At 45.4% G+C, this 14,451-nt stretch overlaps 1 protein-coding gene across 1 annotated transcript in view; it reads right to left on the reverse strand.

Annotated features, from left to right (window-relative positions):
• rgs11 (regulator of G protein signaling 11) overlaps nt 1-14,451 on the reverse strand; it is a 149,901-nt gene that overhangs the window by 46,266 nt on the left and 89,184 nt on the right. The gene's annotated exons all lie outside the window — the stretch shown is intronic.

The raw sequence follows: 14,451 nt of genomic DNA on the forward strand, positions 1-14,451 counted from the left end.
GTGGAGGCGTTAGTGGTGATCTTTCAGGAATCACTCGAGTCAGGGAGGGTCCCAGAGGACTGGATAATCGCTAATGTAACCCCCCTGTTTAAGAAGGGAGTGAGGCGAAAGACGGGAAATTACAGGCCGATTAGCCTGACCTTGGTCGTTGGTAAAATTTTAGTCCATTATTAAGGATGAGATTTCAGAATACTTGGAAGTGCATGGTAAAATAGGGCAAAGTCAGCATGGTTTCATCAAGGGGAGGTCATGCCTGACAAATCTGTTACAATTCTTTGAGGAAGTAACGAGTAGGTTAGACAATGGAGAGCCAATGGATGTTATCTACTTGGACTCCAGAAGGCCTTTGACAAGGTGCCAAACAGGAGGCTGCTCAGTAAGATAAGAGCCCATGGTGTTAGAGGCAAGTAACTAGCATGGATAGAAGATTGGCTGTCTGGCAGGAGGCAGAGAGTGGGGATAAGGGGGTCCTTCTCAGGATGGTGGCCGGTGACAAGTGGAGTTCCGCAGGGGTCAGTGTTGGGACCACAACTTTTCACTTTATACATTAACGATCTAGATGAAGGAATTGAGGGCATCCTGACTAAGTTTGCAGATGATACAAAGATAGGTGGAGGGACAGATAGTATTGAGGAGGCGGGGAGGCTGCAGAAGGATTTGGACAGGTTAGGAGAATGGGCAAAGAAGTGGCAGATGGAATACTATGTGGGCAAGTGTGAGGTCATGCACTTTGGTAGGAAGAATAGAGGCATAGACTATTTTCTAAATGGGGAGAGAATTCAGAAATCTGGAGTGCAAAGGGACTTGGGAGTCCTAGTCCAGGATTCTCTTAAGGTTAACTTGCAGGTTGAGTCGGTAGTTAGGAAGGCAAATGCAATGTTGGCATTTATTTCGAGAGGACTAGAATATAAAAGCAGGTATGTGCTGCTGAGGCTTTATAAGGCTCTGGTCAGACCACATATAGAATATTGTGAGCAATTTTGGGCCCCGTATCTCAGGAAGGATATTCTGGCCCTGGAGAGGGTCCAGAGGAGGTTCACGAGAACGATGCCAGGAATGAAAGTCTTTACATATGAGGAACGTTTGAGGACTCTGGGTCTATACTCGATGGAGTTTAGAAGGATGAGGGGGGATCTGATTGAAACTTACAGAATACTGAAAGGCCTGGATAGAGTGGACGTGGGGAAGATATTTCCATTAGTAGGAGAGATTAGGACCCAAGGGCACAGCCTCAGAGTAAAGGGAAGACCTTTTAGAACAGAGATGAGGAGAAACGTCTTTAGCCAGAGAGTGGTGAATCTATGGAATTCATTGCTACAGAAGGCTGTGGAGGCCAGGTCATTGAGTGTATTTAAGACCGAGATAGATGGGTTCTTGATTGGTAAGGGGATCAAAGGTTACGGGGAGAAGGCGGGAGAATGGGGTTGAGAAACTTATCAGCCATGATTGAATGGCGGAGCAGACTCGATGGGCTGAATGGCCTAATTTCTGCTCTTATGTTTTATGGATTAATAACATGGAATAAACTGAGAGGAGATCTTGAATATCGCAATTCTCCTTCTGTGCAAGATTCACATTTCCAATGAGAATTTGATAATATTGCAATGATGTAAAAATGATGTAAGTACACTTCCTGTATCAATTTCCAGCAATCACTTGGATTAATGCCAAGCAAAATCCACTGTATCTATAATAGGCATGCATCATTCCTAGGGATTATGCTATATACTGTGGTCCATTAAAAACCCTTGTAGGAAAATTCCTTCAAAAGTTTAAGGCAGTATTTTTTCTTTTTCTTTCTGTAAGCATTTATAGGTTCTCAATAAGCCTTTGTGTCTGTTGATGAAATTGATTACTGGCGCCAGTGGGTTTGCCAATGGGAATTCAATTTTGTTCAAGTGTTTGGACCAAGGAGAGATGTAAAAGATTCCAGGTAGGTCCTGCTGCATGAGTAGTGTTCTGCGGCCATCTGCTAATGTCTACACACTTGCATCTGTGGACAGAGGTGAGCGGATCTCACTTTGGTAGATAGCGCATGCAGTTGTTCCAATTCCAAAAAACTAGAACTGCAGGACTGATGGCACCACTAAGATACATGAATGCTCAATTGACTGAACACGTTATCAGAGGCATTCCAATTGCATTATAGCGTGCTTTCAGTGACACTGCAAGAAAGAAGGCATAGCCTGAGTGACCACACCTGCCACGATGCCACAATATTTGCAAGCTTTGTTGCACTGACAATGGCAATGAGTATGGGGAACTATCTTCATAGAATTGGTTCAGAAAAATTCAAATGCAAAGTATCCTTGCAACATTTGGGCTGGTACAACCAGTGACAATTGGTGATCAACTGCAGACTCAAACCTATCTCTGTCTCTTTCTAGGTATGCTACAATTTGGATACCATCCCCTTGTATCCTAGAAAGAGACAGAGGTAGGTTTGAGTCTGCAGTTGATCACCAATTGTCACTGGTTGTACCAGCCCTAATGTTGCAAGGATGCTATCAACAGATACTTTGCATTTGAATTTTTCTGACCCAATTCTATGAAGATAGTTCCCCATACTCATTGCCATTGTCAGTGCAACAAAGCTTGCAAATGCATTTCAGCTATTTCCTCCACTTCAGCAGTCCTCAAACAAGGATCTAGACTGTTCTGTCACTTGCCTGAAGACTGATGCCTGCATATATTGGATCTCCTATTCCTTCATTTTGACAGAAACACCTTAGCCCTTTTACCCTTCATCTTTGGCAAGGTTTGCCAATACATTGAAACTACCCTTTGAGCTTTGCAAAGACAGTATGAATTTCCGACCGGCTAGGTAGATATTTCCCGTTAGTTGTTCAACTCCCTTTATGCAATTTATTGCTCCAACTCCCATCTCCAACCATTCATAATGATATTATATAAGAGGCTGACCCAAGAAATTAATAAATTCTGCTGAGATTTTCACCATTGTTTAACAATTTAAAAGCTGCACCTGTATGTAAACATTGACCTTCATGAGTTATCCTCATCCTTATGAGGATCAGGGAACATCACATTGAAAAATCTGGCAATTATAATCAATAACCATTAGCTTAATTAAACAATACAATGTTCTATGGACAAATATAATGTATATTCTGTGGGAAGTTATGCAACACAACTCTTGACTCCAAGCTGTTCACAGCAGTTCTAAACAGGATGTACTGCCGGAAGGAATGTACTGCTGGTTGAAAAGAATGAAATGCGAAGAAGCTTGACTTCCTTTCAGCACAGCTGAACATATGGCGTATTTGGCAAAGGCTTTGGTTATAATTTAAACAGCATACTTTTTAAAGTAAAATCTAGACCTTGATTAACGTTAACTGAATACATGGAACCTTCCACCAATATTTCATTTCTAGTAAAAATTCATTTTTAATCATGTTATTTATATTATGAAGTTTCAAGGTGGATGTTTCTTTTTACTATCAAAGCCAAATTGCTAGGAAGAGTTTGTTCTGTGTAAAACCTGCTTGCTTTATGCACTTTGTCAGGAGTATGAAGGCCACCAACAAAAAGACTGTTGTTTAGCCATCAGAACTTGAAAATGCTTCCAAATAAATTTTTTTTAAAGTTTTCTAATATGTCCCAGCTAATAACTTTAGGTACCATGATGTAATCTAGATTATAAAAGCACCAATAAACTCAAGATAATTTAAGTCATTTCCAATAAATTTTAAACATTCAGTTTTTAAACTTGTTTTAATTCTTTTGGTGAAATTGGTTCATCGACTAAACATCAGAAATTATTAAATACAGGTTAATTGAAACAGTTTTTACTTCCCCCTTCAAAACAGAGTCATTTCTTGCATAATTGTTCACAATGTTCAATTGTTAGAAAGATGAAATAGTTTTATATTCATATTTGGATGCAGTTATATTCCAAATATTGTTCTTAGAAATGTGTTGTGGAGTAGCCGGACTTGGGCTACATTGCCAGTTGAATTTTCATACAAATTCCACTGTCCCAGATGATGAACGGGCACAAGTGTACAGAAACACAATTGATAAAATGCAGGACAAAAGCCAGGAGCACAGTAATAAAATCTGGGAAGAGAAGTAGGTAGTTCAGGTTTATTTCCATTGGCATTAGTCAGAATGAAAATCAGGTGGTTTCTACAACACACACAGCCAATCTGCAACATTAATTTTACACCCCAAGTTGAAAATTTACCCCTTGTCTTTAGGCCTCAGCACTATCCTCCTGGCTTCTGAGTCTAGAATTTAGTTGATTTCTATACTGAGTACTGCTCTGCAATGCCAGTTGATCACCTGGATGGCAAGTTGAAAGTGTACCCCCAAGCGGTAGGTGGGACAGTATGAGAGGCAAAGAGGTGCAGCAGCCAGAATAAGAGAGAAAGATTTCTAAAGAGAGAGGAACAAGCTGAAAAGTGATTAGATCAAATCTGAGCTTCTTCCGCTTCCTTTGGCAATTCTTAATAGTTTTTATGTAACAAATTGAGTTGTGATTATCTATTGTGATGTTAAAGGTTATGTTCTTTGATGTTTTATGGTGATTGGTTTAAGATTCATTACATTTGCCTGCATCCCCTCAACTGTTGATGGTACTTCACAGTAGCTGCCAAGCCGCTCTGTCAGAGGTTGTGAATCAAGGATAAACCATTGCTGCTCTTCCCACATTAATTGTTAGTAAAATAAAAAAGGAAGTACAAAGAGTAGCAAAAGGAAAGAAAGAAAATCCTTCCAATTTCATTTTCATTCCTGCCAAATTGCTGACATTGCGAAACTGTGTATGTGGATGATTTACTTAAAAATGTGAAGTAAGCTGGTTATAAAAGGCCATAAATTATTAGAGATAAACCGAAGTGTTTTGATTGTGGTTTAATTTGTGAAGTGGCCTGTTAAGGAAATGTTTAAGGTAACGTGTTCAGGGTCCTCTGGAAAAGCAGGAATTATTTCCAATCAGTTGATCATACTCTCTTCCTCTTTCTCCCACTCACCAAAGAGAATTATCTCACATTTTATATTGAAGTCAAACAAAGTAGTTGAGATGCTGGCATAATGTCCGCTTGAGGAGAAGCATATTAAATACAAATTTATGTCCCTTGGATGTAATGATTTTAAAACTGTTCCTCTTTGTGACTATCTCGCTCGTTCTTTTCACTTCTTTTTATTCCCTCCTTTCTGTCTTTCTGTTTGTCTTTCACTCACAGTGGAGCAGGATTTAGGTAGGAACTGTACTGAAAAGGCTAAGCATTCTTTGGATATTTGAGTTTAACTATGCTTCTGCCTCTCACCTGACGTTGCTGAACCATTTCTTCATAAAATAATAGTGAGCACCATTAGCTGAACCATCATTTTGACAGCAAAATCTGGCCAATTAAATTTTAAGGTTTATTTTAAAGAACGATTGGTTTCTTTTCTTTATGTTTAATTTTTAGGGGTATATAGGGGCAGGTGGATGACCCAAGCAACGGTGCCACTGATAAGATTTCAACATTTCTTTTATCACTGCCTCCTTGCCTTAAGAATTAGATTTTATTTTTGAGACATAATAAAAGAAGTATCTATGTGATGTTAAATTGGCCGCTTTTAAGTGAATATTAAATTTGAGATAATCAACATGCTGCTTCATGCACTCCAGGCACAGCAAACAGATACCAGCAGGATAAGCCTTTTAATTACATGTGATCTCCTTTAGTGTTGCTCACTAATAAAATATAAATGGTTTAGCAGTGAGAGGTGAAGCATATTTTCATGTTTCCCTCATGAAGACACACCATTTGAGGTCTTAGTGTGTCTTAGTGCACTACAGACCTCTGCTCCTAGTGCTACCTTTTTGACATTTATAGACAGATTTGATGTCTGATTGCTAAGGAAAGAGTTCAATTATACTATTGAGTAAGACATTTCTCCAGTCCAGGGCTCTGCCTGCATTCTGCACCTTGAAGATCATGGGGTGGAGTTTCCACAAGGGTTCTTCCAATCTCCTGTGGTGGTGGATTAGTGTAAACACTGAAGATGAACTCTCGAGATAGTGCTCAAACAGTTGCTTACCCCTTTTCGGTACAGTTTCTACCTAAGTTAGGGTGGGAAATTGGGAGAACTGGCAAAAATTCCAGTATACATGTTTTTGGTGGGGCTTGGGTGAATATAAAGGAGGTTGAAAGTGCATAGGATTGAGCGAAAGTTTGGGCTGGGAGGCAATAGGTGCGTTGCATTTAAGAAGGAGACTTGGGAGGTCATGTGGTCAAGGACCACTCACTGGGAGGGTGTTATGTTTTTTTCTTCGGTGTGAACATACCAATCACATGACAAGGACTGGTGAAATAATAATATGGGTTCTTTATTTGAAGATAAGACTATATACAAATAGAGTTAACTGGGAGAGCATATGTAATACATCTGACTCCTACTCCTGCTGCTTGTAATCTGAGTTCAAGTTATGGGACTAATATATTACATCCAATTGAGGTGATAGTGATTGACAACAGTTTAAAATATGCCTCCTTAAAGGTACATGTACCTCTTATCACAACATCCCCCTTTTTTCTAACCTATGGTTTACCTTTAAAGAATCATTGGGCAGAATCATCCTAGGTTTGCATTAAGTGTGGTAGCGAGTGAGGAAAATGACGTTTTACCCCTGGCCACAATGGCGACTTCTCACACCGTATCGTCCCAAACCTACCGCATTAATCATGCATTCCCGGGAAACACGCTGTTTCGATGGCGGGTGGGCACTCATTTGCCCGCCAAGGCATCACCTCGCTGCATCAACATGCCAGGCGCCATATTTAAACTGAACTGCGTGCACACCTCTAAGTGCTTCCAACCCAGGACTGCTGCACAGAAAACAGGATGGCCCTGAAAGGCAAAAAGACTGCAGCCCTCCAGTTTAGCGATGTGTTCCTCGAGCGCCTTCTGGACGCCGTGGAGGCCCGCCGTGATATCTTCTATCCCCACTCTGGCCGCAGGAGGGGCACCAATCTAGCAAGGGGGGGTGGTGACTGCTGGGGTCAACACCAATGCCCTGCAAAAGAAAACAGCCACCCAGTGCCGCAAGGGGATGAATGATCTCCCTCGTTCCACCAAGGTAAGTCACTCTTCTCATTACTCTCAGCTCACACACTCACAAACTCATCACACATCCACAGGGACCTCACTCACTGTCAGTTCAAGGGACATCACCATTCATTCTCTCCCACAAACCTTCATTGTCCTTATCCTGTCCATGAGACCACTCCAACAAACACATGCCAGGCATGTTTATCATCTGGCCTGGCAGGCACCCTGCTTACACTCTCTCCATCTCTATTCATGCAGGACAAGCTGGCACACAAGAGGAAGAGGTCACAGACTGGTGGAGGAATGCCTGATATCAAGGTCCTCACAGACTTTGAAAACAGAGCCATCCAGCTGGCCAGTGAGGATCTGGACTGTTCCTGTGCTGATGGTGAGGTCAGTGTTGCTCTACCAAGTGAGGATCCTGCAGAGCAACATCCATCAGACAACCATGCTGTGAGTGATGTGTCCTGTTCCATAATCCCCTGCCATGCATTAATTATCTTTCGCAGACACATTTGGGAAACAGCCGACGGAGTCTACGAACCAAAGCCTCCAATCAAGCCCTGAAAAAACCTCTGGAGGTACCTTCATTGAAGTTCCATCACAGCGCTCATCCACACCCTCCACTAGTGCAGAGCCACACACCTTGGTGGGACCTAGCTTTACAGTAGACTCGGGAGCACAATCTGGTGAGCACATCGCACTGTCTGATCCACTGCAGGTGGCGGCAGGGACTTTCCAGGTGCCTGCCACTCGGAGGACTGCTGGAGGCCAGAAATTTGCTGGGTCCGAGTCAAATTATGAACCTCTGAACTCGGTCATGTCTCAGTTGCTGAAGCTGCAAAGGCAAACTTGGGAACATCAGGAAGGGATGTCTGCTGCACTCCTCAGATTGCAAGGTACGATTGTGAAGTCTGTCTGCATTCAGGCTGAGGTGATAGCGCCAGCATGCCAACGCACCGAGGTCAACACTGGTTGGACGGCGGCCGCCATGGAGACCTTGGTCCAGGACGTTGCTCCTGCACTGCTGCGCGGGCTGAACTCCATCGCTGATGCCATAGTTGGCCTCCAATAGTGTGTATGTGAGAGGGGTGAGGGGCAGCTCGATCTCACTCCAGCTACCCCTTCTCCTCAAGGAGTCAGCGAGGGGCCCTCGGGCACCCATAGGGAGGATCAGCAGGTGCACACTCTGGGCCCATCCATCCAGGTGACTCCGGGAGTGTCCGGCCTATCTGAATCCCCTCTTCCTGTGACCTCAACAGTTCCAGCTCCACAGGCCGAGGAGGGTGCCACTGCCACACAGCAGGACCCCAATTGCAGGCCGGGGCCCTCCAGGTCTCAGCCCTCCATAGAACACCCAACAAAGTCATCACAGACAGGGCGTAGCAGTCAGCAGGCTGCCTCCACCTCCGCTATGGATGTCTGGAGAGCACCAAGACATAGCAGCAGAGTTAGGAAGGTTAAGAAGATGTCGTTGCACAGCCTGGGCATGGGTGTTAATTACTTAAGAAATAATGTTCACTATTGTAAATAAACTCCCAAGAATATCTCTTTGTCTATGGCTCCTTGTTCTGATGAGCAGTGTTCATGTCACTCAGGTGTGAAACCTTTCTGCACAAGATAAAGGCAGGTGTCTCAGTCCAGGGCCTCTTCCCTGTGCTCTGTGCGGCCTTCAGCACCTTTAAGGGGGGGCTGGCCCCATCATTTCAGCATCTGTGACCAGTGACGTTGTGCTCCTGAAGGGGTCAGGTGCTGAAGGTGGACAAAGGATCTGGTGCTTTTGAAATGTCATGGCTTCGTCTCCATGATATGACCTTGATCACAGAACGCAAGTGAGCTGCCTTTGGACAGACAGGAGTCAGACATTCACAGATGCTATGTGAAGATCTATGGAGTGTCCTCACTGCATGTTGTCATCATCCTCCTGCAATCGAGCGACTATTAGGGCCTCCACTGCATCTCCATGACAGGACAATTCTCACAGAGGGTATGTGCTCTGCCATAAGCCAGACTGGAATCAGATGTTCATAGTTTCAATGTGAGGATCTATGGTGTCACAATCCACAAATCTAGCAGCTATGAGGGCCTCCCGAGTGCACGTGCCTTGTCTGGCCGGTGCGAGGGCCTCTTCGACGTCAGCATTGCCTTTGGGGACCACCTCACCCTCATCCCTGTCGGTGTCCTCCTCATCAGAGGAGACCTCCAGCTCCTCCATCTCCTCCTCAGCCAGCTCCTCTCCTTTTTGCAGCGCCAGGATGTAAAGGGCGCAGCAGACAATGATGATGCGTGACACCCTCTGTAGATTATATTGCAGGGCTCCACCAGGCTAATCCAGTCACTGGAACCTCATTTTCAGCATCCCGATGGTCTGCTCCACCAAGTTGCGAGCTGCAGCATGAGCCTCATTATAACTTCGCTCTGCTACAGTCTGAGGCTGCTGCATGAGTGTCATCAGCCAGTCCTCTGTGGGTAGCCCTTGTCCCCGAGAAGCCAATCTTGCAGCCTTTGTGGACCCTGCAAGATGTCAGGGATCTGTGACTGACTGAAAATGTAGGAGTTGTAGACACTCCCTGGAAACCGTGCACAGACGTACAGGGTGCCTTTCTGGTGGTCTCACATCAGCTGCACATTCAACGAATGGAAGCCCTTGGGGTTGATATAATTGACCGTGTGTTGCGATGGTGGTCTGAGCGCCACTTGAGTATGATCAATCACAACCTGCGCCTTTGGGAAACCCAAGATCTGGGCAAATCCAATCAGTCTTGCTTACTGGCTGTCCTGGTCCCATGTGAAATGCACAAAGTTGTGTGCTCTTGCGAGGATGACATCCTGATCTCATGGATGCATTTGTGGGTGGAGGTTTGTGAGATCCCACAGAGGTCACCTGTGGGGCCCTGAAAGGAGCCACTGGTGTAAAAACTGAGCACCGTGGTCACTTTCACAGTCACGGGCAGTGGATTCCCTCCATGTCCCCATGGCACCAAATCCTGCAGCAGCTGGCAGATGTGACCGATCAGTTCCCTAGACACGTGCAGTCTTCAACGACACTGGTTCTCGGTCATCTGCAAGAATTAAAGGCGGCGTCTAGACACCCTGGGTCTAGCTTGGCACCAACCAGCGATGGCTCGCTATGGCTCTTTGGTGGCGTGTGCAGGAGCCCCAGATGCCCCTTCTTCTTGAGGGTTGTGATCCTCCCTGTGTGCAGCCAGGCACCTCTGTCACTCTCTTCTCCATCATCATCACTCTCTGTAGGCCAAAAGGCATACAGCTAGTTCACCAGGTTCCATGCTCCTGATATACTCCTTCTGCAGAATGAAAGAGAGAGACGCGTGGGTTATCTTGGGTGTTCTAAGAATGTCTCCAGGTTAAGTCTGAAGGGTCCTGAATGCACCCCGCAGAGTGCTGGCCACCACTTGGATAGCCAGAGATTAGTGCACTGCATGGCTGTCCGAAACCCCACCTACCTCCGCCCCACCCCACCTGACCGACTGGCAGCAGCCTTACTCATTGGACTGCATGCTGTGATCTCAGCTCAGGCACAGGCATTCTCCTAACTTGCGCTGCAAGGCTGCCCTGTTAGCTTGAACCATGGGAGAGACTGGTCCAAACCAGGATGCTGACATCACAAGGGGCTGTGAGCACCTCCACCAGTGACTGCTCCATGGCCAGCTTTAGCAAGGAGATTGTACAACTTGCCCAGTCGTCCAATTGTTCTGCAGTCCACTAATACACTCATTCGTTGCAGTCTGTGCATGAGGGGTGAAAAGATCTGCAGCACTTGGTGGCACTTTCAGGCCTCTGCATTGCTTGAGTGAGTAGATAAGCTAGAGGCCCGACACCACACATGTCAATGTGGCTGTGCCTGAACTGTCTCAGCTGCAGATGAATGGGCACTTCATATAAGGTTTCCCTGTGGCCGCTTCCATCCCCTGCCAGCACCCCCCTCCCCCCCACCGACCTTGCACGTGCTTGTGAACTACCTTCAACCACAGGACAGCCCTTGCCCCCCCACCCCAAGTTGCCTCAACCTTGGAGTCCAACAGGCGACACTCATGAGCACTGTGCAACATTACTGTGCACTAACCTGAGTCCCCCTCAAAGTGCTGGCTGCCAAGTGCACACCTTATGTATGCTGTTGTGAAACACATTGGCGTGTTTTCCCGCCAAATTGTGCGGGTGGGGTGGGGGTGATTCCAGTGGGCTGGCCTTATGATGACATGCAGATGTATTACAATCAGGTCTCTGAATTTCAATGGCGGGAAACGCAGCCCGTCACTGATGGGCTGAACAGACGACTGCAAATTGGTTTCACGACGCCGTGAAGATGATTTTTAGCCTTCTCGCCATATTGCCCACTCATGCTGCCAAACACGCTCGACGCCAGCGGGCATGGAAAATTCCACCATTGTGTCTGAATAAACCATCATACAATGCAATAAATTTACAAACCTCTGAAACATATTGGCCGTTGGCTTATCTGTCCAGATGTAGTTTCAGTGATCTTTGCTGGAGTCTCCTGTACATTTTTAAAATGCTGGTTGGGGGTGTTTTGTTTCTGTTGCAACTCAGACCTGCTTGGTGTTTCTGGCTGTGGTATTAACTCTGATTTGGCATCTGTTTCGTCGCACTGTCATGCCATTTGATGGTCGTATTTGATACGACCTTGGTTCTGTATATTCTGATGATTTCTGCTAGATCCTATGTACCATCAGTTGGGTGTTGTACTCGAACTTTCTGTCTGACGTTCAGGTTGAGTAGCTCGTTACTTGTGTGCCGGTCATGGGTGTCTCTCACCCTCCCCTGTTTTTCGAGTAATGCATCTTGTACTCCTGGGGGTGCCGACAAATGACGACTGGGGAGTGTTGACAGCTGAATCGTAATTCTGCGTTGGTTCTGCAGTACGATGAAATGCGCACATTCGTAATGGGTATACATATTCATTTCACATTTTGCCACACAACCTGTTGGCTAATGACCTGTATTACACAGTTGGTCTTCTCCAAGTGTAAGCATAGGGTTTCCAATAGTGCTCCTTGTGGTCTGAGGTCCTCATCATTGTCTTGACAATACCATGGATGGTGACCAAGGACAGGTCCTTGCATGCCTTGCAGGCCTGCGGTCACTGGGCACATGGGGCGAAATTTTACGGCAGCGGGATTTTACGTTCCCGTCAAAGCCAATGGGGTTTAGAATGTCTTGCCGCATTTTACAGCCCTGCCCCTGCCAAGGGGCCGTAAAATTCTGCCCGTGGTGTCCAAAACATAAAATATCTGGCTGGCCAGGGTGAATTGTTGTAGCGACAGGAGTGTAATAATTCCGAGCATGGTACGTGATGAGTTTGGCATTGGTTGGTTGAACCATCACTTGCCATTTCTGTGGATACATATATTTCAGTTTGTACTTGCACCAGCATCCAGTTTTGCATTTAGGTTATGCTGGACGTACATCTGTTGGCATACAATTTGGACAGTGACAAAGGCTTCTGTTGGTACTACTGTGCCAATACATTTTTGATGTTCACCATATTGAATGTCGGCTCACTTTGTGTATTGATATGCTTGTCATCCTCATCATTTGACCGCATAGCTTGGTTCGACATGTGGATCTTGTCTTGATGCTATTCGGTATGTGCTCTTGGGTGTGGCATCTCATCATGTTGAACCACTTCTTCCAGCTGATGATTTCTGCATTGGCACTTCCAATGTCCTCTGGTGCCACATGCCTTGCATACATTGGAAAAAGCTGGGCAATTTCTGAGTGCATGTATGAGGCCACACCAACCACATTGCTTACTGGTAGACTCAGATAGGAGATCTGCTGCTTCCAATTAAGTGTTGGAAACTTTGTGGTCATCTTTTAGCTTTTTGCAGGAATTTTAATGCTATCGGGAACTTTTGATAGCTCTTCGAAAGTTAATTTAGTTCTGAGTTAAGTACCCTAAGTAGCCACTGCCTTAGCTGGTCAGAAGCAACTGTTTGACTGCAATGGTGCCGCTGCTGAGCTCTTTGGCTTTTCCTCAGTGACCTCTAAGCTCTGCTCACAAAGCAGTGATTTAGACAAGAAAGTGAACTGCAGGCTTCAGAAGTACAATTAAACTGTGAAAAAAGCTTTTTTATAGCTTCTTCTGGCTGTTGGGAGCTGCTACTGGATGGATTTGTTTTCCCAGCCCAGTCTTTAGCGTTTAACTTCCCCAGTCCTCCTGTAGGGGCAGTAAGCAGCCGCAATAGAGTCTCTCCCATTTGTGAGTTCTGCTTAAAGTGAGACTTTCTAGAGTCAGCTATTTAATTTCTGTTCCTGCTTAAACTTTGCAGCTCGTAGACTTATACTGATTAAGCTCTCCCAAATTCGAGCAATCTTACCAGGATCTTGTGTCTACTGGTTGTGAGGTGCAACAACATCCCAGAATGAAGGTATCGGGTGTAGGATTCGTGCAGAGCTACAGAATCGCTTACATACAGTGAAGCTTGATACCTGTTTCATTTTCACACCAGTTCTTTTCTTCTGCTGCATGTGAAGGGTTGAGGCTTGTATAGTTCTCAGTCAAATTTTCAAAAATCATACTGCCACCATGTAACGTTCTTCTTTTCAATGTAAGTGTACCAATCACACAACAAGGATTGGGGAAACATTCGTTTGGGTTCTTTATTTGAAGATAAGACTATGTAAAATAGAGATAACTGGGAGACTATGGGGAGAATTTTCTCCCCGTTGGGGGGCGTTGAGCAGGAACAGGCGGGTGCACACCCAATTGTTGCCTGTGCTCGGCTGCGCGCTGCTATTTTACGTGGGTGGGCCAATTAAGGCCTGCCCAACGTGGCGCACGCCCAGAAGCGCTGAACGGTCCTTGTGCGGGCAGGGGAGGAGGTTGAGTCAGGGCCTGTGCTCTTTCGCGCATGTGTGTGAAAGAGCGCAGAACACAGAAAGAGCGCACGGAGCTGCCTCAGGGAGATTAGTTTGATTATGAAGGTTTAAAATAAAGAAAAAAAAATTATTCAGACATGTCCCCACATGTGACAGTGTCACATGAGCTGGGACATGTCAATGAATTTTAATAAAAAACTTTATTCAATTTATAATCACTTAATGAAATCTCATCCTGCCCGTGGATGAGGCTTCATGATAAATGCTTGGGCTATACGCCTGCCGCCAACCCAGACAACCAGCTTAATTAGATTATTAATGACCTTAATAGGCCTTTGACAGTTTGATGGGCGCGCAGCCGACTCCAGTGTGCACCCACTGATCTGAGGATCTGAATGACACGCGGTGATGTCAGGACGCATGCCTGACGTTACCGCGCATCATTTTATGTGTTGGCAAGTGGGGCAAGCCCCCACACACCGGCCAGAATATTCAGGTGCATCTGACTCCTACTCCTGCTGCATGTAGACT

The sequence above is a fragment of the Cetorhinus maximus genome, chromosome 15 (assembly GCF_964194155.1).
Source record: "Cetorhinus maximus chromosome 15, sCetMax3.hap1.1, whole genome shotgun sequence".
Classification (NCBI taxonomy): Eukaryota; Metazoa; Chordata; class Chondrichthyes; order Lamniformes; family Cetorhinidae; genus Cetorhinus; species Cetorhinus maximus.